Source organism: Muscardinus avellanarius, assembly GCF_963383645.1.
Source record: "Muscardinus avellanarius genome assembly, chromosome: 1".
Lineage (NCBI taxonomy): Eukaryota > Metazoa > Chordata > Mammalia > Rodentia > Gliridae > Muscardinus > Muscardinus avellanarius.
In genome coordinates this window covers 36,482,557-36,509,738 of record NC_137786.1, presented here as the reverse complement: position 1 = coordinate 36,509,738, position 27,182 = coordinate 36,482,557, and positions in this window count along the sequence as shown.

Below are 27,182 nucleotides of genomic sequence, written 5' to 3'. Positions count from 1 at the left end.
CCCTACCCTCACTGGAGGAGGGTGTCCAGTGTAATCTCGGAGCAACTCCTGTGACCCTGTGAGGGTACTGCACCCTGGGCCTTTTCTGTGTCTCTGTAGGTTCTAACCTGACCACCTCAGGGGTGGGCTGCCAGATCTTAGCCCACCGGCGTCCCTGCGGCTGCTCTGGGCAGTGATCTTCTGAGAAATGCAGTTAACTTACTGTCCCCCAGGCCCAGGTCTGGAGGGCACAGTGCACGGATGCGGGTGCCGGCCTCTGGTGAGTGCACGGGATTTGAGATCTTTTTCTTCTAGCATGGTGTTGGAGCTCTGCAACCATTTACTTCACTTCAAGTCCTTGGTTTTCTTGCCGGAATTTCTTGGGGCTGCAGAGACAGAAGTTGTGGTTCCAGCAGTGGCCCGAGATGGTGCCCAGCACCACGTCGGGACAATCGTGTGATCAGGCTCTTTGCTATGGGTCTCGCATTCTGGCTACTGGATTTTAATCCACCTTTTTGTGTTTTTGTTCATATGTCTCTTTGCTGCTTTGTTTTTCTTTTGAAGGAGTTGCCTTCTTGATGGTTGATATTTGTTTGTTAGAGCTACTGAGATGTGTTGTGTCCCACAGTTGCCATTTTCTCGCTCTTGAGGGCTTTTTTCTAAAAAAAAAAAAAAAGGGTTATAGATGAAAGTTTACTAAGTTTTATAGAATATGTTTTATAGTCCATTAGTCTATGTGTTTCTTATAATATGTACCTGCTATGTGACAGTATCTTGGGGAGGTGAATGGAGATTTCATTTATACATTCTGCAAACAAATGTTTATGTAGTTTCTCTCCATCACTAATTGAAATGCAATATCTTTCATCTAACTTGTTTGTGGTTTCATTTGTTTATTCTGTTTTATATTAGCTTTGCTTATGTGTAGGGCTGCTATTTAAGAGTAGACAAATTGTGGGAGTTTGGGGGTTGTCTTACTAAAAAATAAATCTGGATTTACTTAAGTGTGGAGTCTGAATGCACAGAATTTTTATGTCATGTGTTTGACAGTCAGTGACTTAATTATTTACATTGTATAATTTCTCTGAAGAAAATTTTGTAATTGAGTCACACAGCCGGGGTGTGTGTGGGGGTACACATACCTATCCAAGTTACCACTTGGTCCTCATTTCATTTGCCCAGATTTGAGATTCTGAAGAATATTCAGCTTATGTTTTTGAGCTTATAATAAGATTGTAGTGGAAAGAAAATAAAATTACTGAGTTGCTATAAGCACACAATTAGCTACACAATTCTCAGTTGCCAAGCTATGGAACCAACTGAGGTGTCCACCAACAGATGAATAAGTCACAAAACTATGAGATATGTACACAATGGAATTTTACTCAGACATAAAGAAGAACAAAATTATGTCATTTGCAGGGAAATGGATGGAACTGGAGAACATTATGCAAAGTGAGATTAGTCAGTCATAAAAACTGAAAAGTCAGATGTTCTCCCTAATATGCAAAAAAAAGCTAGGGAGAAAATGGGTTATAGGAGGGACTTCAGACAAAGAAGGAAAAACCTTAAAGGAGTGAAGAAGGCGACCTGAGAGAGATGGGAGGGGGAAGGACATACCTCAGTGATCATTATGTGCATACACAAACTTATCAGTCACTATACTGAGCACAGAAAGAAGAAAGGCGGAATGGACTAGGGTGGGAACCGGGGGAAGGCTTAATGAGTATTGTGTGCACGTATGCCTCTACCACCCTGATCTTCAGCAACGTGTATGATTACAACATACTGATAATACAAAAAAAAAAAACTAAAGGTAACTTTAGCTATAACTTATAAATAACCTAGAGATCCTATTTATAGGCAAATAAAAATAGCAGATACATTTAAAACATGACTTCTTCCTCCTGAAAGGTTTAGGTCTTCAATTGGGGATATTTTTCTCCCTGGAGGACAGCAGGCGCTGTGTGGAAGAGGTTTTTATTGTCATAATGACTGGGAATAGCCCCAGGCTTTTAGTAGGTTTAAGCCAGAGATGCCAAATAATTTTCATTCCTTTGAGACATTCTGGCTTAATGAAGAACTCCCATGTTATAATGCCAACAGCACCCTGTTGAGAAGTGATGATGTTCCCATTCTTAATGGATATGACATTAGACGATATTAGGATAATAAAATAAGCTAATTGGGAAACAGAAACCTCCTCTTTCTAAAATTATATTCAACACCCATGGCAAGCAACTGGTGATTTACATTCTCAATATATGTGCCAAGGGGTTTGCTGGTTTCATGGAAGGCGGTAATGTGCTAGAAACTTAAATTTTTATTTTAGAAAACTAGTGCTATTGTTTCACATAACAAAATATTCCCTATGATTTTCGTGACTCCAAATTAGGATACCCTCAAGGGTTTTTGTTTTTTTTTTTTTAGTACTGGGGAGTCATATCATTTTAATATAATCATATATTTAATATTTTTTTATGTTAAAAAAGGGTTTTATTTTTTTGCAGTATTGGGGATGGAACCCAGGGGCATTCTACCTCTGAGCTACACTCCAAGCCCTAATTTTTAGTCTTTTTATATTTTTGAAACAGGGTCTCACTGAGTTGCGAAGGGCCTCACTAAGTAGCTGAGGCTGTCCCCAAACCGTGATTCCAGACTCCATGTCCCAAGAAGCAGCTTTTCAATCAACCCTCTCCCAGCCCCCAGGGAAATTCTCTAAAGACAATAATAATTTTTTTTTTTTTTTTTGCAGTACTGGAGACAGAACCCAGAGGTATTATACCTACAACCTCTATCCCCAGCCCTATTTTTTATTCTTTTCATTTTGAAACATGGTCTCAATGAGTTGCAGAAGGTCTCACTAAGTAGCTGTGGCTGTCCACAAACCGCAATTCTATCTCATCTTCACAAATACTGGGATTACAGTGTGAGCCACCACGCCCAGCTGACAACAGTAGTTTTTTAAGTTCTTTTGTGTGTGTGTGTAGTACTGGGAATTGAACCCAGAAACATTCTGCCTCCAAGCTATACCCCAAGCCCTATTTTTTAATTTATTTTGAAACAGGGTCTCACTAAGTAGCTGCGGCTGGCCATGAACCTTCTATTCTCCTGTCTCAGCCTCTCAAGTACTGAGATTATAAGCATGTGCCACCATGCCTGGCTAAGTTCTTTTTCTAAAAGTTTTTAAAATGCAATGTTTCATCTGTGATAGTGACCCAGAATCCAATTCTTTATTACTGAACTTAAAGTCTACGATATTATTTAATCTTTCTATTTATGTGTAGATAAGGCTATTTTTCTTCAACAAATCTGTAACTTTAAGACCTCTTTAGTATAAATATATGCCTTAAGAACATTCAAAAAATTTATAGAAACATATCAGAACACTTAAATAGGTGGATCCTAAGATCTAATATATCAAGAACAAATCTACCTTCTAATTTGAAGTTTTTCCTATGGTAACATATAACCTATTTTCATTTGAAAATGGTTTTGTCACATTTTAACTAGCATAATAGTGAAACAAGTTTATGAAGTTACTATAATACAGAAACATGAGCCTAAATAATTTTTTCAATAGTGGTCAGAATATCTGTTCTCGACTTCCGGGAAGATGGCGACCGAGAAAAGCGGGGCTTAAGAGTCCCGCTAACAACCAATCTCCATTACCACAAAAAGAGCGCCTTTCATAGCCAGAAAACACCATCACCAGAAAAACAAAAAATCCACCAGGCTCCAGAGAGAAAGCGGACTGAGAACAGAGCTCAGGGCCACAGAGGAGACACACGCGCCCGAGGACGCGGCAGCAGCGCCATACTGCCGGCGGCAGCGGCGAACTCAGCGGACGGCTACAGCAAGCCGAGGTGAGCCGCTGCGGAACAGCCAGGCGGGATCATTCGGCGCAGACAGCATTTAAAGCTCCCAGTGGCTGAGCTCAGCACATGCTGCAGGGATTCAGAGTGGAAATCAAAACCAGAGAAGAAAAAATACTCCAGCCTCACGGCCGAGGGCGTGGCAGAGGCGCCATATTGCCACCGGCGGCGGCAGCAGCAGTGAATTCACCGAGTCCAGTACAGCTACATCTACGTACTCAAGAACAGTGAGTCAAATTGCGGGCCACAGAGGAGAAATCCCAGTATTGTGCCTCCTGGGACTTGACCCAGTGAGGGAGTGGTGGTGGCAGAGATATCACACCATAGGAGAGCGTGCAACCAGGCACCCCCCATAGTTTAAAGCAGCCTCTATCGACTCCCTGGGTCGGAGACTCTGTGATACAACCCAGTAAAGGAGTAGTAGGGTCTGAGATAATACAGACTCGAGATCCAGAGCACCTTAAGTGAAGCCATAGTGACCCAAGGGAAGAACCCAGAGAAGGCACAAACCTCCGAAATCATGGGAAAGAGGAATAACACTGAAGTAATGAATGTGCACAACCCCACAACATCAGAACCTGATAAAACAGAAAATCAGAGATTTCTAGAAGATCAAATCAGGAAAATAACTGTAGAAATAATAGAGGTGCTTCGAAAAGAACTCAGAGAGAGCCAAAAAGAGATAAAGGATGCAATTAATGAAGTAAAGGCCTCAATTCAAAGCACAAACAACCGATTAGACCACATGGAGAACAGAATCTCGCTCTTAGAAGATGAGCAATCCAAAAATGAATGCATAGTTTCTAATCTAGAAAAAGATATCCAACAGCAGGAATCTGACATTGAAGAAATATGGGCCCATCTTAAGAGAGCTAACCTAAGAATAATTGGAATAGAGGAGGGAAAAGAAAGTGATACCAAAGGGATCAACAATCTCTTCAAGGAAGTAATAGCAGAAAATTTTCCAAATATAGAGCAAGAGGTTGATACACAGATCCAGGAAACTTATAGAACTCCCTTTAGACAGGATCCGAGAAGAGGATCCCCACGCCATATAATTGTCAAAATGACCAATGTGGAAGCCAAGCAGAGAATCTTAAAGGCAACAAAAACAAAGGGCCAAGTGACATTCAGAGGCAAACCAATTAGAATCACTCCAGACTTCCCAAACCAAGTCATGAGAGCCAGAAGGGCTTGGAGTAACATATTCCAAACTCTGAAAGAAAACAACTTCCAGCCAAAAATTTCCTATCCAGCAAAACTTTCTATCAAATTAGATGGAGAAATAAGAAGCTTCCATGACAAACAGAAACTGAAGGAATTTATGTCTTCAAAACCAGCGCTAGAGAAAATACTCAAAGAGATTAACTACAAAGAAGAAATAAGTAACACTCACCAGAACCAGAGAAACAAGAGTTTCCATCCAACAGACAACTAAGATTGGTTATCTGTGGAGATTCATTATTTATGTTAGTCTTTTACCTATCTCTAAATTGTATTGTTTGCCTTTATTGTTGTTAATTTTTAGGATTTCTAGTTGGAATATTAATATACCTTCAGATATAGCATTTGGAAATATTTTATCCAATTCTATTAGTAACTTTTAACTCTGTTTACATTGTCTTTGGATATACAATATTTTCTTTTATTTTTTAGGGAGTTTGTATACTCTTCTGTTGCCTGTGCCATTGAAATCATATCCAAGAAATCACTGCCAATTTCAATGTTGTGAGGTTTTATGACCCAGATTTTCTCCTAAAAGTTTATAGTCTTAAGATTTATATTTAGGTCTTTTATCTAGTTTGAATTAATACTTGTATGTGGGATTAGGTAAGGGTCCAATTTTATTCTTTTCCATGTAATTATTATTTTTCAACAATATTTAGTTAAAAGATTATTATTTCCACCACCAAATGTTCGTGGAAACCTTGTCAAAAATAACTTGACAATATAGGGAAGAAGTTAGCTCTAGGCTTGTATTTAACTCCAATGGTCTATATATCTGCCTTTAGAACAGTACTACACTGTTTCAATTATTGTACCTTTATATGGTTTGAAATCAGAAAATATACATCTTCTAGCTTTGTTTTTGCTTCGAGATTGTTTTGGGTATCTAGAGTCCATATTCCATATCAGGATAGATTTTTTTCTGAAAAATAAATATATGATAGTTTCACCTAAAGAAAAGAAAAAAATATTCTCTGGTAAGAAAGAAAGCAAAAAGAAATATTGAAATGTTATCTTTAAGTCATCAAAAGCTTGGTATCAGACAAATGAAACTGTTATGTGAGATTATCATTTTTAATTTTGGATAAATTGCTATAATACTAGATGTCAACCACTAAGCCAAGCATGGGAGGGAGGGATGGGGAGAGAATGGGGTGGGGATCGGGTGGGGGCTGACTGGGCGATGTGTGCATGTATGTCTACAAAAGTTTGTATCCCACTATGATGTATGAATACAGTGCACCAATAAAATAAAATTAAAAAAAAAAAGAATATCTGTTCTCCAGTCCATAAAATTTGATTTCCCAGTTCTTCTTTTGGTCTTTAAACTCATATGGTGACATAACAACAAGTTTTAATATTGTTTTACTTTTTTTTCTTTTTGCGTGTCTGGGGTGGAACCTAGAGGCATTTGACCTCCGAGCTACACCCCCTGCCCAATTTTTTATTCTTTATTTTGAAACCAGGTCTCACTGAGTCGCAGAGGGCCTCACTAAGTAGCTGAGGCTGTCCCCGAACCGCGATCCTCTGGTCTCAGCCTCCCAAATGCTGGGATTACAAGTGTGCGCCACTACACCCAGCTTGTTTTACTTTGTTATCATAATATATAAATAAGACTTTTTGTGGTACTGATGGTGGAATCCAGGGGCTTTTTTCTACCTCCTGGCTATACTCCATACCTATTTTTATAATTTATTTGGAAACAGGGTCTCACTAAGTTGCTGAGAGCCTCACTCAGTAGCTGAGGCTGGCTTCAAACCTGTGCGATCCTCCTGTCTCAGCCTCCTAAATGTGGGATTACAAGTGTGCGCCACCACGCCCAACTATAAATAAGACTTTTAAAACAAAATTTAGATGCTACTATTAGACTAGAGATGTTGCTCAGTGGTAGAGTGCTTCTCAAGTACTACCAAAAGGAAATTTTATATATATATACATGCATATATATATATATATACACACATATATACACATATATATATACATACACATATATATACATATATATACTATTACTTAGTAATGAAGAGAGTTAAAACAATTATTTTTGCTTATAAGAGCCATCCCTTTATGCTTTCCTTCACTTTTTTTGAACATCACAAAAAATCAAGTTTCATGAGTTGATAAAAACATGTGGCTTTATAGAAATAAGTTAATATTTATGCAAAAATATTTTATCTGAATTTTTAAATTTGAGTTTTATACTGAAAGCTATATTTTTTCTTTTTTTAAAGAAAATAAGATATATACATAGGTTGGAATGATCGCACAAAGAGAGAAAGATATTTGGATGATGGACAAAAAAAGAGAGATGTGACAGCAGAGTCTTCCTAATCCAGCAAGAATAAAAGAAATTTGGTACACTTATTGGCCCTAAATGGGAGAAGAGACAGTTAAAAGTACCAACAGGAGAAAGGACAAAGCATGTGCCCACAAATGAGTAGATGTGGTTGTGGTTGTTCATGCTATGCTGACGGTTTCTGATTTGTTAATAGTACCTATGCCGTTAATTAAATTCTCATACATACTTCATTTACATGAAAGTGTAATAGTCATTAGAAGCCTGAAGACGTCCGCTCTGTGGTATTTGTAGTATGACAATGATGAATGCTGTCGTTTAAACAATAGAAATCCCAGTTCATTCAGACAACAAAAAAGAGTCTGAAGTAGGAGGTGAGTACTGGAACCTCCCCCTGATGTTGTTTAATGAGGCAATCATCCCTTCACCCATTTGTAAAACATATTCCATTTTATCAAGAAGTTGATTGGTCTTTAATTTCTCCAGCAGAGTTTCAACCTGCACTCAAGGTGTAGAAGCTCAGAGCGGGGGTGGGGAGAAAGCTTGGTTTGAAATACACTGCAATTATTACAATAAAATCACTCAAACCATGGAACCAGGGAAGATTTATGGCAGGGAATTTAGTTCCAATTGAGAAACCCCTGAGTGACACAAGGATTAGTTGCTGCCAAACTACAGTGTGGCCCTCTGATTCCAAGCACTAAAAAGGTGGAATGAGGGATATTTAGTAGTTTAGATGCTGTAGTCCAGTCTGAAGCCTGTAGAGCCTAGTATTCTTAATCCAAAATCACTTTTAATAGAACATTTGTTCTCACTACACAGCAACCTTCTGATAGCAACATTTCAAACTGACAATGTATTAACACACCTCTTTCTATTAACATGTCTCCATTCATAGATGCTTAGACATCTTTTCATAAGATTTTTTCCTTCTCTTGGGACTTGCTCACTCTGAAGATGCTAACTATAGAGTTCCCCAGTTTCCTCTACTGCCTTATTGTGTTCTAATAAAAAAAAATCACAGTACTTTAACCACTGCTTGACTCAGCCACTGCAGTTTATTTTGGGGTAGAGGGTTCTTTTTGTTGTTTTTTCAGAAGACTTGACCACCCTGAGGCCTTGAATGTTTCTAGGCCCTGGTAAAGGTATCTAGATTGTTTCTCAAAACACTGAAAGAAACTGGCTCTGATTTTCAACCAAAGTCCTTAAGCCCTCATATGAACACCATTCTCGGACTCTTGCTGTGGATGTGCCCAGAGCATTTATCTCATAGTTCATCATGAGGCTATGCTTCAACACTCTGTAAGTCCTCTTAATAAACGCTTTGGACCAATCACCCTGGAATTTAGGGCTTCTTTCTTCAGAATTTCAAATCTTTATCACTTTGGGGCAGCAACTTCAGCTATGGGGTGAGCAGGACCAAACATAATGCCACAGAGAAAGATTCTTCACAGTAAGAAAACCTCTCCTTTGCACCATGAACGAACCAAGCTGGCCACTCATTCTCTCCTTTGAGAATTAAGAACTGTGCCCAATCTGCCTTTCCCTTTAGCAGACGGATAGAATGTAAACTCAGTTGTGGAATGCGGTCTTTTCTCCACAGATTACATACAGGGCAAAGCAGTTGATGCAGGTACAGAATGCATAAGACAGGCAGAGAGAAGCTAAGATGTGCTCAGGCTTCACTCCTTATTTCATGACTAGAGTTCCTTCTCAAGGACTGGCTTCAAGCTGCCTTTGATTCCATGAGACATTCTTGTACCACTGTATATAATTCCCTTTAAGTAAGTTTTCTTCATATTACTTGCAGCCAAGAGTCCAACTTCCACCTAACAAAGAATATAAAATAATAAAAAGTGGATCCTATGGCAAAATCTCAAAATGTTGTGCTTTTATTAAAGGCAATTTCTAGCTGGCCACTTAAAGTGTCCCTCAAATCCATCACTCTCCTGACATGAGAATTTGGGTGACCTGAGGTCAGACATGAGAACTATGCATTGAATTCTAGCTTTTTTACAGTAACCTGGAAAATTTTAGAGTGATCCAATTTTTCTATACCTGGCAGCTCATTTTTTAAATTATTCTAAGAAACTCAGATGTTGTCATAAACCCATAGTAGCATAAATTATCTAATCTATGACATGATTAGTCACTGATGCTTGCCACAAATCTTGCTTTCTGATTTGCTGCTGTTCTTCAGTCAAAGATTCATGAAGATTAAGTATTATCAGAAAAAAAATAAAACAAACAAAAAAGTAAAAAAATCTTCAAAAATTATATCATACTGTCAAACTAATATAGTACCAGAAATATGGTCGCATGCCAAATTTTTAGATTATTTTTTACAAATAGATTAAACATGCATTTATTTTTCTTTAATAAATTGCTTTTAGTGGCACTTTGTGGAAGCTAAAAGGTTCTGTTGGGGCTACATTAAACTTGAAAATTTTAAAAGTATATTTTTGCATAATTACAAAAAACATTATCAGAGAGTCTAAAATCTATTCCATGCTGTATTTTTTATGATTTCCTGACCAAAAGGAAGTATTAACTTTCACACTGAACTAAATTACACAGTGATGATCTCTGATCCCTTAGACAATGATTAAAATACTTCTGATTGGCTGGCATTGGTATATATTCACATGTATACATATAGTCTATGGTAGTATTTTCATTACTTAACCTAAGTCTTCCTCCATACGTACCCTTCTATCCTCTCCCTGGCTCCCCTGAGGTTTCTCCTCATCATCTGGAGTCATTGTCAACATGTTTTACATTATGATGTGAGACTATAATGTACCAATAAAAGCACAAAAAATATTTCTGAAAGTGCTGTGAATAGAGTACAAGTTTTCTTCCCCATGGTAGCTTTACAATGAGGCTGGTGATAGAATCTACAAGTGGTATCTTAATTAAACTTAAGAAGTGCAAACTTTAAACGTGAGTGCTTCTGTAGAAACTTTTTGACTAGCTAACGGGAAGGTTGCTTTTCCTCTTCTATGTTATCTGATTCACATACTCTATAGGCAGAGATTTGCATAAAAGCATCTCTAGAAACGTGTGTTTTATAAATAAAGCTAACTATGTGTAATTTGTGCATACGTGCAACTTTTAAGGTTGAGGGTGAAGGGTCTACACTTAGAAAACTACAAAACTGTTATAAAACCCCAAATTACACACTGTTTTTTGGGACTAACCATCAATTATAATTTTTCACTGTTACACACAATGCCTTCTGCTATTATAAAATGCATTAAAAAGCACTACCGATTTAATTACAACTTTGCAAAAGAAATAACAAAAATAACATCTTTTAAAAATACACTTTGTGTTGTTAATGTTACAGAAAAGAACACATTTATTTTCCTAAAATTTTATTCTGCTTTGGGTCAAAAAGGAGTAAAAGGGATCACTTGAAATAACTTAAAAACTAAGTAAAATAATGTTTTTTCAGACATTAGATTGCAAAAAGCATAGGACAATGATCCCTGAAAGAAAGGAATAAATGAAGTGATTCCTACAATTGTCTACCTGGTTTACATACTGAGTAAAGGTGTCTCAGCCTCTGGATAAGGAGGGAGAATCGAAGTAGGGCCTAAGAATCTCCCAGAGGTGGAAACCCAGGGATACTGAGCCCACAAGAGTTTACAGGGCCACCCGGGTGCTCCCCCAGTTTCAGATGAGTATTGAACAACTCCTGTTTGTGAAGAAATTACTCAGGGCCAAGGAAAGAACAACCAAAGGGAATTATAGCGTACAATCCCCAGAGGTCAAATAAGCAGAGAATATTTGTGCCCTTACCAGCCAGAGAGGAAAACTCCAAGCACAACATCAGTAAAGAGAAATATCCCAACATACTTCATAATCAAATGCTTAAAATAATTACATTTAATTCTCAGCATATAATTATTTTTCTTTTTTATTTTTATGGTGCTTTGTAGTCATACATCGTAATGTAATGGAGCACAAGATGTTAGAGACATACATGCACACGTCACTCATTTATCCCTTCCCCAATTCCCACTGCAATCCCTCTCCTGTCTCTCCTTCTCATGTTTGGCTTAATGATTGACTTTGATATGTTTGTGAATGTACATCATGTACATTAGGGAATTTTCCTTTTCCTCCTCATTATTCCCCTCAGTTAGGTTGCCTTATTTGCTCATCTATGGTTTCTTCTTCATTCCAGAGTTCATCCTCTGACCTTTGGCCCCCTTGCTTCTGTATATTAGGGAGAGCCTCTGAATTTTTTTTTTTTTTTTTGCTTTTTGTGACTGACTAATCTTACTTAAGATAATATTCTCCAGTTCCATCCATTCCAGTCTAAATCTGTGCCTTTTTCCCTTTGTAGAATACCTATCTAGCAAATGAAGTTTTCACCCACTCCTCTGAGTAGCCTATGTCCATGCCTTTCAGTATTTTAGGGATGTCTATTTGTAATATATAAAAGAGGACCAAGTTGAAAGCCAACCACAGAATATTTAAAAACCACCTTTAAGTTGTATTCAGCTTCTGTATTTGCCTATTACCTTAACAAATCTCTGTGTACACATCTAGGAAATGCCATCAACTGCAAACTCTTTAGCCTGGTCAGGGCTGACAACTTGGGCCATCAGATTTGGGGGCTCGCTTCTATTTCTCATTCCAGAAAGCTATCCAACATTGAGAATGGTAGCTTTGGTCAACCCAGACTCATAATAAGACATTTTGAAAACCTTACCTTTTTTACAAAATGAATCTTCTGTTGATGTTTTTTTTACTATTAACACTCATGTTGGGCCTGTCAGGCTAGAGATTCTGCTGCTCCTCAGGCATTAGCTCTCTGTACCAGGAGCTATTATTAGCTGAACCAAGGCCACACATGCCTTCAGACTCAGTCCTCTCAGGGTTCATTCCCAGCTCTAATATTAATGTCTTTATGCACCTTGCTTCTACTCCTTCAGGCCAGGTATCATAGTGTGTTTTTAAGAGGTCCACTAGAAATAGCCTGTCTTGTCAGTTATAAAATAATATTTTTGTTTTTATTTATGACTACAAAGATTTTTAAAAGTTGAAGCTTGGTAATTTGTTTTACTAGAATGATATAGAAAATGTGAACAGTTTCATCCTGTATGTTTTTATTTAATTACATAGTAGCCATAAATGGTTACTGTATTTTAGTTAAGATTGCTTTAATTGCATAAAACGACTTCTGTAGCTGTCAAAAGAAATCTATAAATAGGAGAGGACAGTCAAGCCATCAGGAATGAGCAGTTTTTAAATATAGAAAATATATCAAGGAGTACAGAGAATATTCTAGAAGGTAGCTACTTATTACGTCAGAGATATGACATTTGAAAATAAAACTAAATGCAGATGTACCATGTAGTATTAGTTACGTGGCTACTTGGTCACGAGTACTTTCTCATTTCAAGTTTGTCCATTAGGTTTCACATGGTCAGTTAACTCAGAGCTATCCCAACCATTTATCTGTGCTCCTTTGAAATCTGATTCAAGTTTTTGAATTCATGCTTATTATTTTAGTCAGTGCCTAATGTAACACGTTCATAGATAATCTGCTGATTAAATCTTCATGCTTCTAATTTGGCTTCTCTATACCATGAAGTTATCTTTTACTGACCTCATGCTTGATCAAATTATGTGTAAAATTATTTTTAGAATAGATGGCATATTAATAGAAAAGATGTGTTATATTTGTAAGAAAAATCTTAAGAGTTTAGTTTGCTTTTTTTTAATACTTGGGAAGATTCAGCCATCGTGGGGGTATTTAGAATCCCAAGGACATTAGGAAAGTATTCATTGTCAGATTCTTTTCACAAATGTCTTTGGAAGTTTTGCCTTAGTATTGATTTTAAAAGGCTCATTTCCTCATTTCAAATCAATTAGATACTCAAGGTGAGATAAATCACACATATATGTACAACCTTTTATAAATGCTGTTTTGAGAAAATACAATATTATGCCTAATATAGATTTGTGCTATGTTTTTACTGGTTTTCTTTTCAGGTTCTGAATTTAAACTTTTCATTTGCAATTTAAATATAAAAAAGGTAAACACAGATCTGGGGTAGTTTGAAGTATTATCTCAGACTGTTCCTAGCTTGGTTTCTCAGCCTGCCCATTGGATATTTGAACTACACAATCTTTTCTTAAATAAATTGCTTTTGGCATGCTTAACTGCTGTCAATGTTCATAAAAACTTTCATGGAAAAGCCTAATATACTACAAAATAACCAATATACATGTGCCAAAGGCAGGGGGATGTTATGTAAGGTGCACCTAGAGTTTGAATTCCAAACTCAGGAGGCCCATTTTTAAATCACAGCTTTACCCACTCTATTTGTGTGTTGTGAGGCAAGTAATGAATCCTTCCCAAATATCAAGCTCGTCAGCTATAAAGTGGAAAAACAACCTGAGAGAATGACTAAGGTAATTAAAACAACAATAGCAGCAAGTTAGTCCAAATTAAGATCTTTAGAGTCTTTATTTATTTACTTATTTTTGCGTGTGCCCGGTGCTGGGGATTGAACCCAGAAGCATTCTACCTACAGCTACAACCTCAGCCATATTTCTTTATTTTTATTTTGAAACAAGTCTCACTAGATTGATGAGAGTCTTACTACTTGCTAAGGCTATCCTTGAACCTCTTATCCTCTTGTCTCAGCCTCCCAGTAGTATGATTGCAGGCATGCACCACCATGCACAGCCTTTAAAGCCTTTCAACATGAATCCTTTTACATTACATTAAAATTATTTGTGGAAAAATGACATGGAAATGTTTTGGGGAAACCCAAAACACACACTAGATTATATGCCACTGTATTGCCTTCTGATGCAATGAAAAGCAACCACATAATCTCAGTAGCATACAAAAGCAAGTATTTGTCTTATTCACAGGGATGAAAAGCTGACAGTGGCCTAACTAGTCTCACCTGGACTGGACTCAGGCTCTGGAATGCTCCATGGCTCTCATTCTGGGGCTGCTAGATATCCATTTGCACCTGAGGGTGGACGCTTTGTATAGTAATTAATAAGAGACAATAACTTTGCCAGGACCTTGCAGGCCTACTCGGATGTAATGTACTGAGGTCAGTTCACATTCTGTTGACCAAGCCCAACACAGATGGCACAGGAAAGGATCCTCCTTACACAAAGTAGGTGCAGGGAAAAATGGATATTACTGAACAAGAATATACTCCTCTACAGCTACTGATAGGTACAGATAATATCTTTATTTTTTCATTTCACAGTCTAAAACATACTTGGTCCAAATTATGTATTTGAAAGGTGTTTGCTGAATTGGGTCACAAATTCCAGGGTCACAAATAGAGACAATAGCTCTAAAAGAGTTTTTTTTACCAAACACAATCCTTCCAGGTAATTTTAAAAATCCAAAAACTAAGACCCATAGAGTTATGTGACTTATGCAAGTTCTCAGCTATTCTAATGACTATCTATATTGATGATTGAATACTAGGTAATATAATTTTAGTTTTTTATCAAACCTGAAGTGTGGATAAGAGTGGAGATCTTTCATTCAGGAATGCAGTTAAAAATATTACTCACCAACTGCTGTGTGCATGTATGTCACTATCACTGAACTTTATTATGATATGAGACCATAACTATAATGTACTAATAAAAGTATAAGAATGTTAAATAGAGTACTATGCTGAGAAACCCACCGTCATATATTAAATCCCTCTCTTGCCGTTAACTATAAATAAGTAGCCCTGACTAAAAGCTATTGACAACAAGTTAAAAAGAGATGGCTCCACATATGTAGCTGAATAAATGCAAAGTTACCTCCACTTAAAGGCTTTAGAGCACACAATTTATTTTTCATTTAATATGGTAGTGCATGACTTACTGGAAGCTGCCCTTTCGTGTTTTCTTTTCTTCTTTTTCTTTTTATCGACATGACTCTTTGAAACACATTTTTGTTAGTTTTTTAAGAGCGCTCTTGTTAGTTTTTCTATGTATACCATCAGTTGAATTTCAGATGACTCAATTAAAAGTTAACTGGGAATATGCATGGCTACTCAATTCTGACTCTTAACTCTGAGACAAAATGTACTTTTCCCTTACATCTACGACTTCAACCCATCAGCAAAGAATAAAGCAGAGGGTATGATAGATTGTGTAATGAAAACAGTTTAGCTAGGATACAAAAGACATCTACCTAATCTCTAGTACTTACATCTCTGATGCTTTGCTGAAGGTTATAACAAAAATATTATGAAAGAAAGAAATTCTCTTTGGCTCTCAATAGCAGAGCTTTAAAATGCAAGGTAATTTACTACATCAAAGTCAGACATACACACATGCATATAAATATATGTATGTATATATACACAAATATGATAGCTCTATTTCTCTGTGTTTTTCAAATATTTGATTTTTATTATTATGTTACTATTAGCAAATAAATACTCAAATATGTTGTATTAAAAAAAATTCTTGAAGCCAGACTTGGTGGCACACAACTGTCATCCCAGTATTTGGAGACTGAGATAAGAGTATTTCAAGTTGGTAGCCACCCTCAGCAACTTAGCCAGGCCCCTCACAGCTTAATGAGATTCTGTTTCAAAATAAAAATAAAATGGGCCTGGGAGGCAGAGACAGGAGGATCGCACAGTTTCGAAGCCAGTCGCGCGTGCTGGCTTAGGAGACTCTGTTTCCAAATAAAAATGTAAAAATAGGTCTGGGAGTGTAGCCCGGAGGTAGAAGGGCTTCCAAGAACCCCAGTACCACCAAAATAAATAAATAAATAAATAAATAAAATAAAATAAAATGGGCCTGGGAGTGTAGCTCAGAGGTAGAATGCCCCTGTGTTCAATCTCCAGTAACGAGCACACACACACACACACACACACACACACACACACACACACACTCCTTCGTTATGGCAGAATAATCAACACAAATCTGATATGCAGCCCAGTTATCTAGCAATTTATATGGCACAAGTGGATGAACAGTGGACTTACATTTGATCTAAATAAAATTAGAGTATAATATTTGACCAACATTTTTATTTTCAATTCGTAACATGTATCAATCATTACTGCATGAATTTAAACTCTTTCTGAGTCTAGTTATAAGTTTATTATCTTACCTCTAGAGGTAAACTGTTTAATTGATTTGGTCCATGAAATGTAAAGATATATTGCTTTTATTTGTTGTGAATTTTTCTCTTTAAGCTCAAAATTATAGTCATGGATTTAGTCCTTATCAAATAAATCTATTTATTCTATTTTCTTCTGAAACAAAGATTCTGTTTAGCTGCTAGGAACAGAGTTTCAACTGCTTAAATACACAAGGACTACTTTCTCTCCCCAAATAGCATCCTCGAGATGCCCAGGACTGTCTAAGGACTCCCCAGCATTTCCAGTTTCCTTTGAAACACTTAGAGACATGCAGCCTAACCCAGTGAGTCACTTTTAACTCATGTGTCTATCTGATACATCAGATATTACTCTAAGGGGTATGACTAAATTATTTCACATAAAGATGAGTTTAGACACTCTCTACCTTCATATGTCAGAAAGATATTTATCAGATCAATGCTCCCACCAAGAATAATTAGAGTAATTTCAAAAACGTGTGCCAAAGCATTAAGAGGATGGGAAAGACCAAGAGCGCAGAGTGAAGCTCAGTGCAGAAATGAGCCCAGTATTTGGCCCAGCTTTGCAAATAGGGACATTTGTTGATTTATAAACAATGAGCAGATTGAGACCCAACATCAAAGATGCCAAGGAACACAGAAGCCATGAGGAGAGCAGCACCAAGCACCTAAAACTCAGCAGACTTTTTGATTGGGGTGGTGTGGGGGTGGAGTGGAGTTCCTCCTTGGCAAGGAGGTGGGCCCTGGTAACTATCACAGGAGTTGGGTTAGCCTTGCCAAAGCCTAATCCAAATAATCTCTACCTTAAAAAGAGTTAATATTTACCCCTACCTTAAGTGCCTTTAAGAAGAGAAGTAAACCCTCCTAATTTGTGCATGTATTTTGGTATCACTTTGAGCCTCACTATGATATTTAACTACATTGTACCAATAAAATATATATCATATATAGATATAGTGTTTTCCCATTCATTGTAGAAGGCTAGCATAATCTCGATACCCCAACTGAAATGAGAACATTGCAAAAATAGAGGAAAATTATCTTTTTACAGGTAAAAACCCAAAATGTCTAAAAAGAAACACAAAACTCCTAAACAAACAGGATCTATTATAGGTTAAAAAAAGATAAAAACACAAAACCAAATTCAGTTTACTTCAGGTTTCCAAGTTTAATATAATATTAAAAATAAATTAGTGACATTTTCAGAATAAAGAAAAGAGATATATAATTGTAACCAATGAGCAAATTGTTGTTTGATAGAATTCAATAATAATTTTGATTTTTGAAAAATCTCTTTACAAATTAAACTACAATTTGAATTTAAAACTAAAATATACTCTTCAAAACAGTTCAAGGCCTAGGTGTCTGTACTGGTGAGTTTCATTATATTTTGAGGAATAAATAATGCTAATATTTTATAAACTCTTTAATAAAATAAAGCAGGAGGTAATACTCCCCAATTCATTTTATGTGGTCAGAATTACTGTAATAAAAAATGAGAAAAGATGCTTGTAACAATAAAATAAAACCATAGACACCAATGAAAATATGAGCAAAAATAATTTATTTTGTGGTCCAGGATTAGGTATCTACTGTTTGGTTCATTCATTTATTAGATAAGCAAAATTCAGATGTTTGTTTGTGCCAAAGATGGATCTAGAACCTAGATGTGTGTGGTATCATGAAGATACTGTCTCTTCTTTCACAAAGCTTAGAATTTTGCAAGAAGATAGACTAGGAAAAAAATAATGATAGGAGAACTAATTAAAACATGTGCAGGCAGTGGAGCACTCTGGCTAAGAGAGCAAGCTCTGAAAATTAGATATTTGGGTTTGACACTGGAGTGGCACCAGGCTTCCTAACACTGTCATAATGGATGCTCGGGCTTGAATGTGCTTTTTCCTGCAAAAGTTCATGTATTGGAAGTTTGGACCCCTATGTGGGGCTGGTAAGAGATGATGAGACCTTTAAGAGGTGGGAACTAGTAGAAGTATACAAGGCTGGCTCCTTCCTGCACTCTGGCTTCCTAACTCATGGGACCATCTTTCTCTTTCTTGGTGTGATGTTTTTGTTTTGTTTTGTTTTGTTTTGTTGGTGCTGAGAATTTATCCTACAGGTTTTTTATCTCTAAGGTATATGCACACCTCTATTTTATATATTTTTTAATTTGGAAACAGGGTCTTTCTAAGTTGCTGAGAGCCTTACTATGTTGCTGAGGTTGGCCTTGAACCCGTGATCCTCCTATCTCCCAAATACTAAGATTACAGGTCTGTGCCACCATGCCTCACTGTGACCTTTCCGTGGTATGGTCCTTTTCATGGTAATGGTATCCACTATTCCAAGGCCAGGTGGTGGGAGTCTTGTTAGAGGTAGTGTCTGGATTTCAGCCTCCAAAACTGAGCTAAATAAATCTCTTTTCTGCATAGGTACTCAGTGTCATGTAGTTAATTATAATAACATAAAATGTACTAATGCAGTAGGCAAGATTTTAACCTCATGAAACCTCAAATTCTTCATTTACAAGCATAAGGTAAATTTAGTCATCATGAGAATCAGATGTATCTCAAAATATAACTTTTGTCTTGAGTTGTTCTTACTTTCTGGCTTCATTGCAAAGACAAAGAAAAATTTTTTAAACTTTTCCACTAATATTTTTCAACATATACATACATGAGAAGGGAGGGGGAGGAAATGGGTGGAAACTGGGGAAGGGCTAAATTAGTAATGTGTGCATATATGCCTCTACCATCTTGTACAGTAAGATGTATAACTATAATACATCAATAAAAATTTAAAAATATTGTCCATATAACTATTCAGTCAACTCAACATTTAAATTCCCTATCAAAGCTATTTTTGCTGTTACATGTTTTCTATTCTACCTTTTTTTTAAGATTTATCTAACATCAATTCATGTAATTCATCATATAAACAGAATCAAAGACAAAAATCACATGATCATTTAAATAGACGATGAAAAAACATTTGATAAAGTCCAACATCCAATTATGATAAAAACACTGCAGAGAATTGGAATAGAAGGAACATATCTCAACATCATAAAGGCAGTCTACAATAAGCCCACTGCCAACATCATATTAAATGGGGAAAATCTTCAAGAATTCCCCCTAAATACAGGAATGAGACAATGATGTCCATTATCACAACTTCTCTTCAATATAGTACTAGAGACTCTAGCCAGAGCAATAAGGCAAGAAAAGGAAATCAAAGGAGTACAAATAGGAAAAGAAGAACTCAAACTTTCACTATTTGCAGATGACATGATACTATATTTAGAAAACCCAACAAACTCAACCAAAAGGCTTATAGAACTGATCAACAAATTCAGCAAAGTGTCTGGATACAAAATCAATCCCAAAAAATCAGAACCTTTCCTGTACACCAACCATTAATCCACTGAGAAAGAAATTCAGAAAACACTTCCACTCAGGATCTTCCACACACAAAAAAATAAATAAAAACGCCAGGCGTGGTGGCGCACGCTTGTAATCCCCGCGCTTGGGAGGCAGAGACAGTAGGATCGCGTAGGTTCGAAGCCAGCCGTGCTGGCGTAAGAGACCCTGTTTCAAAAATATAAAATAGGTCTGGGAGTGTAGCCCGGAGGAAGAAGGGCTTCCAGGCACCCCAGTACCACCAAAAAAAAAAAATAATAATAATAATAAATAAATAAATAAATAAATAAATAAAATAATTAGGAATAAACTTAACCAAGGAGGTAAAAGATCTCTCTACAAAGAAAATTATAAAATATTGAAAAAAGAAATCTAAGAATATCTTAGAAGGTGGAAAGATCTTCCATGTTCATGGATTGGCAGAATAAATATTAAAATGGCCATCCTTCCAAAAGTGATTTACAGATTCAATGCAATACCCATTAAACTACCAAGATCATTCCTCACAGACATAGAAAAATCAGTCCTTAAATTTATTTAAATTTTTGTTAATAACAAAAAGCCCAGAATAGCCAAAGTAGTTCTCAGAAACAAAAACCATGCAGGAGGAATCACAATATCTGACTTTAAACTATACTACAAAGCCATTGTAATAAAAACAGTATGGTACTGGCACAAAAACAGATACATAGACCAATGGAGCAGATAGAAGTCCCAGAAACAAGTCCACACACTTTCAGTCAATTGATTTTTGACAAAGGGGCCAAAAAAATACACTGAAAAAAAGATAGCCTGTCCAACAAATGGTGTTGGCAAAACTGGTTAACCATATGCAGAAAATTGGAAATTAATCCCACTTTCTCACCCTGCACAAGAGTCAATTCAAGATGGATCAAAGACTTGGAAATCAAACTGGAGACCTTGAAGCTCCTTGAAGAGGGCATAGGTCCAACACTGCAACACATAGGCACAGATAAACACTTTCTCAACAAGACCCCAAAGGCACAATAAACTAAAAGGCGAATCAATATGTGGGATTGCATGAAACTGAAGAGCTTCTGTTCAGCAAAGGAAACTCAAGAACCTCAACCGAGAGCCAACAGAATGGGAGATTTTTGCCACCTACAACTCCAATAGAGGACTAATATCTAGAATATACAGAGAACTCAAGAAACTCAACACTAAGAAAACAAAGCATCCAATAACAAAATGGGCAAGCGAACTAAATAGACACTTCACTAAAGAAGACATTCAAATAGCCGATAAAGCCGGGTGTGGTGGTGCACGCTTGTAATCCAAGCATTTGGGAGGCTGAGACCGGAGGATCGTGGTTTGAGGATAGCCTCAGCTACTTAGTGAGGCCCTCTGCAACTCAGTGAGACCCTGTTTCAAAATAGAGAATAATAAGGCAGGGGGTGTAGCTCAGAGGTCAAATTCCTCTGGGTTCCATCCCCAAACCCGCAAAAAAAAAAAAAAAGGCCAATAAATGCATGAAAAAAAATGCTCAACATCATTAGCAATCAGAGAGATGCAAATCAAAACTACCCTGAGATTTTACCTAACTCCAACTAGAATGGCAATCACTCAGAACACAAACAACAAATGCTGGTGAGGATGTGGAGAAGTGAAAACTCTAAAACATTGTTGGTGGGATTACAAATTATTGCAACCACTTTGGAAAACAGTATGGAGAATCCTCAGAAGAATGGGAACAAATCTAACATTCGATCCAGCAATACCACTTCTGGGTATCCAAAAGAAAGGAAACTAAACTACCAAACTAATGCATGTGTATCTATGTTCATAGCTGCACAATTCACCATAGCCAAACTATGGAACCAGCCAAGATGCCCATCAACAGATGAATGGATTACATAACTGTGGGATATGTACACAATGGAATTTTACTCAGCCATTTAAAAAAATGCAATTATATCATTTTCAGGGAAATGGATGGAACTGGAGGACATTATGCTAAGTGGGATTACTCAGTCACAAAAAATAAGAAATCAGATGCTTTCCCTAATATGTGAAAGCTAAGGAGAAATGGGTCATAGGAAGAACTCTAGATTAAAAAGGAAATCCTATAGAGGAGCAAACAAGACAACCTAAATGAGGGGATGGGAGTGGAGAAGAAATTCTCTAAAACATACAATGTACTTAAACATATCGAAGCCAACCACTAAGCCAAGAAAGGGAAGGAGGAATGGGGAGGAAATGGGATGGGAATTTGGTAGGAGTTAAATCTGCGATGTGTACATGTATGTACACACAAGTTTTTTTACTCCAATATGATGTATGAATATAATGCACCAATACATATTTTAAAAAGAAAGAATAAATACATCTTTCGAAGACCCAAAGAACAACAACAAAAAAAGATTTATCTAAGTAGCTATGGAGGTGTGGGGTGGGACCTCTGACCTGCAGATTGTCATTTCTCACCATTCTGGCTTGCATTGTGATGTGCTTTGCCCTATAGAATTACTAAACACCCTTCACCGGTAGTAATCTTAAACCAGTCTTGCCATCTGGTCTTTTAAGGTTTTATAGTAACACTCACTGTGAAACCCGTATTTCCTGTCATAACATCTACTCAAAGTCTCTTCTGTTTTATCAGTTTTCTCAACATTTTCTTGTCACCCCATCTGGTCACACAGAACTTGTGGATATCATAAATAAGTTGGGAAAGCTACCCCAGATCCAGCCATTTTCTCCAACATTGCTTCTTTTTTTTCCTCCCAGCCATGTTGTTTACAATGTCACTCTAAATTCAATGTTTTTCTACAAGTTCTAATCTAAGTCCAGGAAGTCAAAATACAAGTTCCAATATGCTTGGATTCCTTCAAATTTACTTGGATATGTTTTGCTTTCTGCCCGAGGTTCAACTCTGAGAGAGGGAAGCCAGATCCAGGGGTGTGCTACAACCAGCTCATAATCACTCACAAAAATTGACTGTTACATTTTTGAATATTTTTTACTGCCACTTTTTAGACATAGACACTATTTCACATCTTACTATATAAATTTCCATTTAAATTATTTACATTTTTAAAAAGGTATTAAATACTCTATTGTATTCTAATAATTTTAATAAAATTTTTCTGAATTTATTAGTATTTTATAGTCAGTGAAGTAGCCTTTATAATTATCTATGCCCAACCAAGTTAATGTGTATGTTTTATCTGTCCAACTTTCCATTCAGTGACATCAAAATGGTAGATTGAAATTATCCATGATGTGAGAATTTACACCACAGAAACAAGCAAATACCATGTTATACTTTTGACAGTACATTGCTGCTCTTGTCTCACCTCTTGACTATCATTTTCTTGAACTCTGTTTCTTCCCCTTCAAATCTTTCCAGTGTTATAAGGGTGTGGTTTTTTTTATTACATGTGAAAAGACTTCACCCTGTATCCTTCTCTTTATCTGAGTCAAAAAAAGCAATAATGACACATTTTTACTTAACAATAAAGAAGGACAATGATAGGACCTAGACTTCAAAAATATTACACATACTGTTTTAGTATTAACTTGTTTTCCAAACCTCAGTTCCATAGTAAATAGAAGAACAAATCTTAACCAATACTCCAAATCATCCCAAACTCCATATTAAGAGTGTCCCATGAGTGAGGATTTAAGTAGCATCCATTTTAAATTCTGAACAATTCATAATAGCAAATGTGCCTCCAAATTTTACCACCTTGGCATTCTTGGTTCCTCAGAACTTTCTTAATTTCTCATGGTAATAAAGCTGAATTGATTTAATTAGCAATCGACAAACATGAGTAATTGTGTTCCCTTAGCATCATCAGCAGCTGGAATCATCTGAGTATAGCAACCTCAAGGCAGAGGGTTTTCTGCCTGTTTCCACAAATGACACACAGGCAGTAGGTGATTGCTTCATTAGTCACTAATAGTCATTTATAAAATTGGAGAAACTACAGACTAATGAATGTTTCAGCTTTTTTTAGCTTCTAAATTCAGTACTGGTCCAATTAAGATCCATACTAAATCTTTATTTTCTCAGCCTGTTGATTAAATGGCCACTTTGCAAGACAGAGTTTAAAACAACAAACCTTTGGGAAATATATTTATTGCCAAATCCTCTGAGGAAATTATTTCAGTTCTCCAGATTAATCAATTTTTTCCAAGCAAAGTAAACTTAGAAAAACCAAGTTTCTCCCTCTGAAAAATACTAGGCATTCCCCTAAATATTATAGCAGAGTATAATTCTATTGTTAAGACAAGGAATCTAGTTGGGAAGGTATCAATATTGATACCTTGCAATTATGTCATACTTTCTACTTTATTATTCAAAATAAATAATGCAAAATTTATTTAGAAAAAAATGATTCCTATGGAAGATTATTCTGTATATGATACTATGGAGCTAGTTTTGCAAATTGCAGCTAATAAATTTTGATTATAATGGTTGACCAAAGCCCACCCATCAAGAATGGCAATACTGAAAGGTTTTCATTTTAATTTTAGTAATGTATACTGGAAACAGAAATATTTGTGGAAATCATTAAAGAAACGTGATACTAATAATGCCACCATATGCTTATCATGACAAAAATAATTATAAAATTATTTAATGTTTATACATAGAAGAGGTTCTCATATCACCTGACAATAATCCATAAAAGACAAAAGAAATTATCTGAGCTCATCTCAGTTTTGCTGCTAGTCTTGCAGTGCTCCTCTTTCATCTCCTGAGATAGGTATTTTCTTCTCAGTCCTTATTAATAATTAAAATTAGAATTGCAATCATTCAAAACACAACAACAAATGCTGCCAAGGATGTGGAGAAGTGGAAACTCTACTGCATTGTTGGTGGAATTGCAAAGTAGTGCAACCACTTTGGAAAACAGTATGGAAGAGCATCAGAAGAATGGGAACAAACTTACCATTTGATCCAGCAATACCACTTCTGGGTATCTACCCAAAAGAATGGAAACCAAACTACTACACTAATAACATGCATATCTATGTCATAGCTGCACATTCACCATTGCCAAACTATGGAATCAACTACGATGTCCATTAACAGATGAATGGATTAAAAATTATGGAATATGTACAGAGTGAATTTTTACTCAGCTATAAAGAAGAACAAATTATGTTTACAGGGAAATAGATGGAACTTGAGAACATTATGCTAAGTTAGATTAGTTAGTCACAAAAGTAAAAAAATCAAATGTTCTCCCTAATATACAAAAGCTAGGGAGAAAATGTGTCATAGGAGAAACACTAGAAGAGGAAGGAGAAACCATAGATGATCAAATAAGGCAACCTAACTGAGGGGGATCAGAGAGGGGAGGAAGGAAATACCTTAATGTGCATGACGTACATTCACAAACATATCAAAGTCAATCACTAAGCCAAACGTGAGGATGAGAAGGGAAAGAATGGGGTGAAAATTTGGGAAGGGCTAAATAAGTGGCATGTGCATGTATGCCTCTATTATCTTGTACTCCATGTATGACTATGACTTCCAGGAAAATGGCAACCTAGGGAAGCAACACATATCAGTCCTGCTGACACCTGATCTCCTAAAATCAGCATTCTTACAAAAGCAAGAAAACACCATAACTTTATAAAGAACATGATAATTAAAACATGGCAGGGGGAAAAAAGCTAAAAGACTGATCAGAGAGTAGAGAAGAACCCTGCCCATCTTCAATGGTTGTGGCCACAAGTGCCGTGGTGGCACCATTTTGCCTCACCACACCCAAATCCAGAGACTCACAGGAAAACAACCAATGACTTGATATGAGGTAAGTGGCTGCAGATCATCAGAATTGTAAACCATCAGTTCCTCTTGCACAAACACTGGCAATAACGTACAGCAGTGGCAGCTGAGCTCACCACATTCTCTAGAGATCCAAAGTGGCACCCAACAACACCTTAAGTGAACCTGCCATCTCTGTGGGAGAAGCCCAGTGCTGTGCTCCCAGTGACTCATGCAGCCACAATAAACTCCCTGGGTCTGAGACTTTGCAGTTCAACCTAGAGAAAGTGGGGGTTGAGTCTGCTATCAGACATAGCAGAGGCTCAGAAAGACTCAGGCTCTGCATCATTGGAAAGCTTGGAGGGAGACCTATGCTTAACACTAGATCCAACTAGGATGATCTATGAGATCACCACAGACCAGCCAATCATTATAAATGGAGAGAAGCCAGACCAGCCTAGCCTTAGCTCTAGAGAAAGGACACTCTTACGTATACACTGATTTTGGTTCCAGAGGCACCCACCACCTATGCAGGCAGGGAGACACTCAGGCTCCATATTCATGGAAAATATAGAGGGTGACCTACTATTGACACTAGATTCATCTCCTTTGGTGCTGGACATTTGCATAGACTGAAAAAGACTCAGAGAACCAGGCTTGCAGCAGGAAAAGTGCCAGTTGCACTGGTGTCTGAACAGAGAGAAACTGCAGAGGCCCAATCTCCTGAATATTCATATATTTATAGTATTGCATTAATTTGTTGTTGTTGTTGTTGTTGTTGTTGTTGTTCTGCACTATTGTTCTTCTTGGGTTTCTGTATGACTCTGTATGCTTGTTTGTTACTGTCTTCCCAACCACTCTCCCAAGCATCTTCCTTTGTACACACCTACTCTCTTCTCTCTATCCCTTTTATTTATTTTTCTATCTTCTTTTCTCTTCCTTGTCCTATATTAAATTCACTTTATATCACTATACTAAAAACTCTACATTTGTTACTAGAATACTACTACATATTCACTATTTCTATTTTCTACTATATACTACCATACCAAACTCATACTCTCATTCTATTCAATTATATCTGTTGCTTTACCCTATTCTTACATTTTATGACATCACTTCCCTCCTCACTCAACTTTCACTGTTGAATACAACACAACATGCCCTTGGATATACCAGCTGACACCTAAGACAGATACAAACTTCTGAAATCATGAGAAAGGGGAATAATAAGGAAGTAATGAGCTCCCACAACCCTACAATAACAGAACCTGACAACACAGAATTGCAGAAGTTGCCAAAAAGACAAATCAGGAATGTAATGGTAGAATAATACAGGACTTCTTAAATGAATTTAGAGAGAGTCTGAAAGAAATAAAGGATGCAATCATTGAAGTGAAGGCATCAATTGAAACTATAAAAAAAGATTAGATCACATTGAAAATAGAATCTTGCTCTTAGAAGATCATTCCAAAAAATGAATACATAGTACATAATTTAGAAAAAACAATTCAATGAA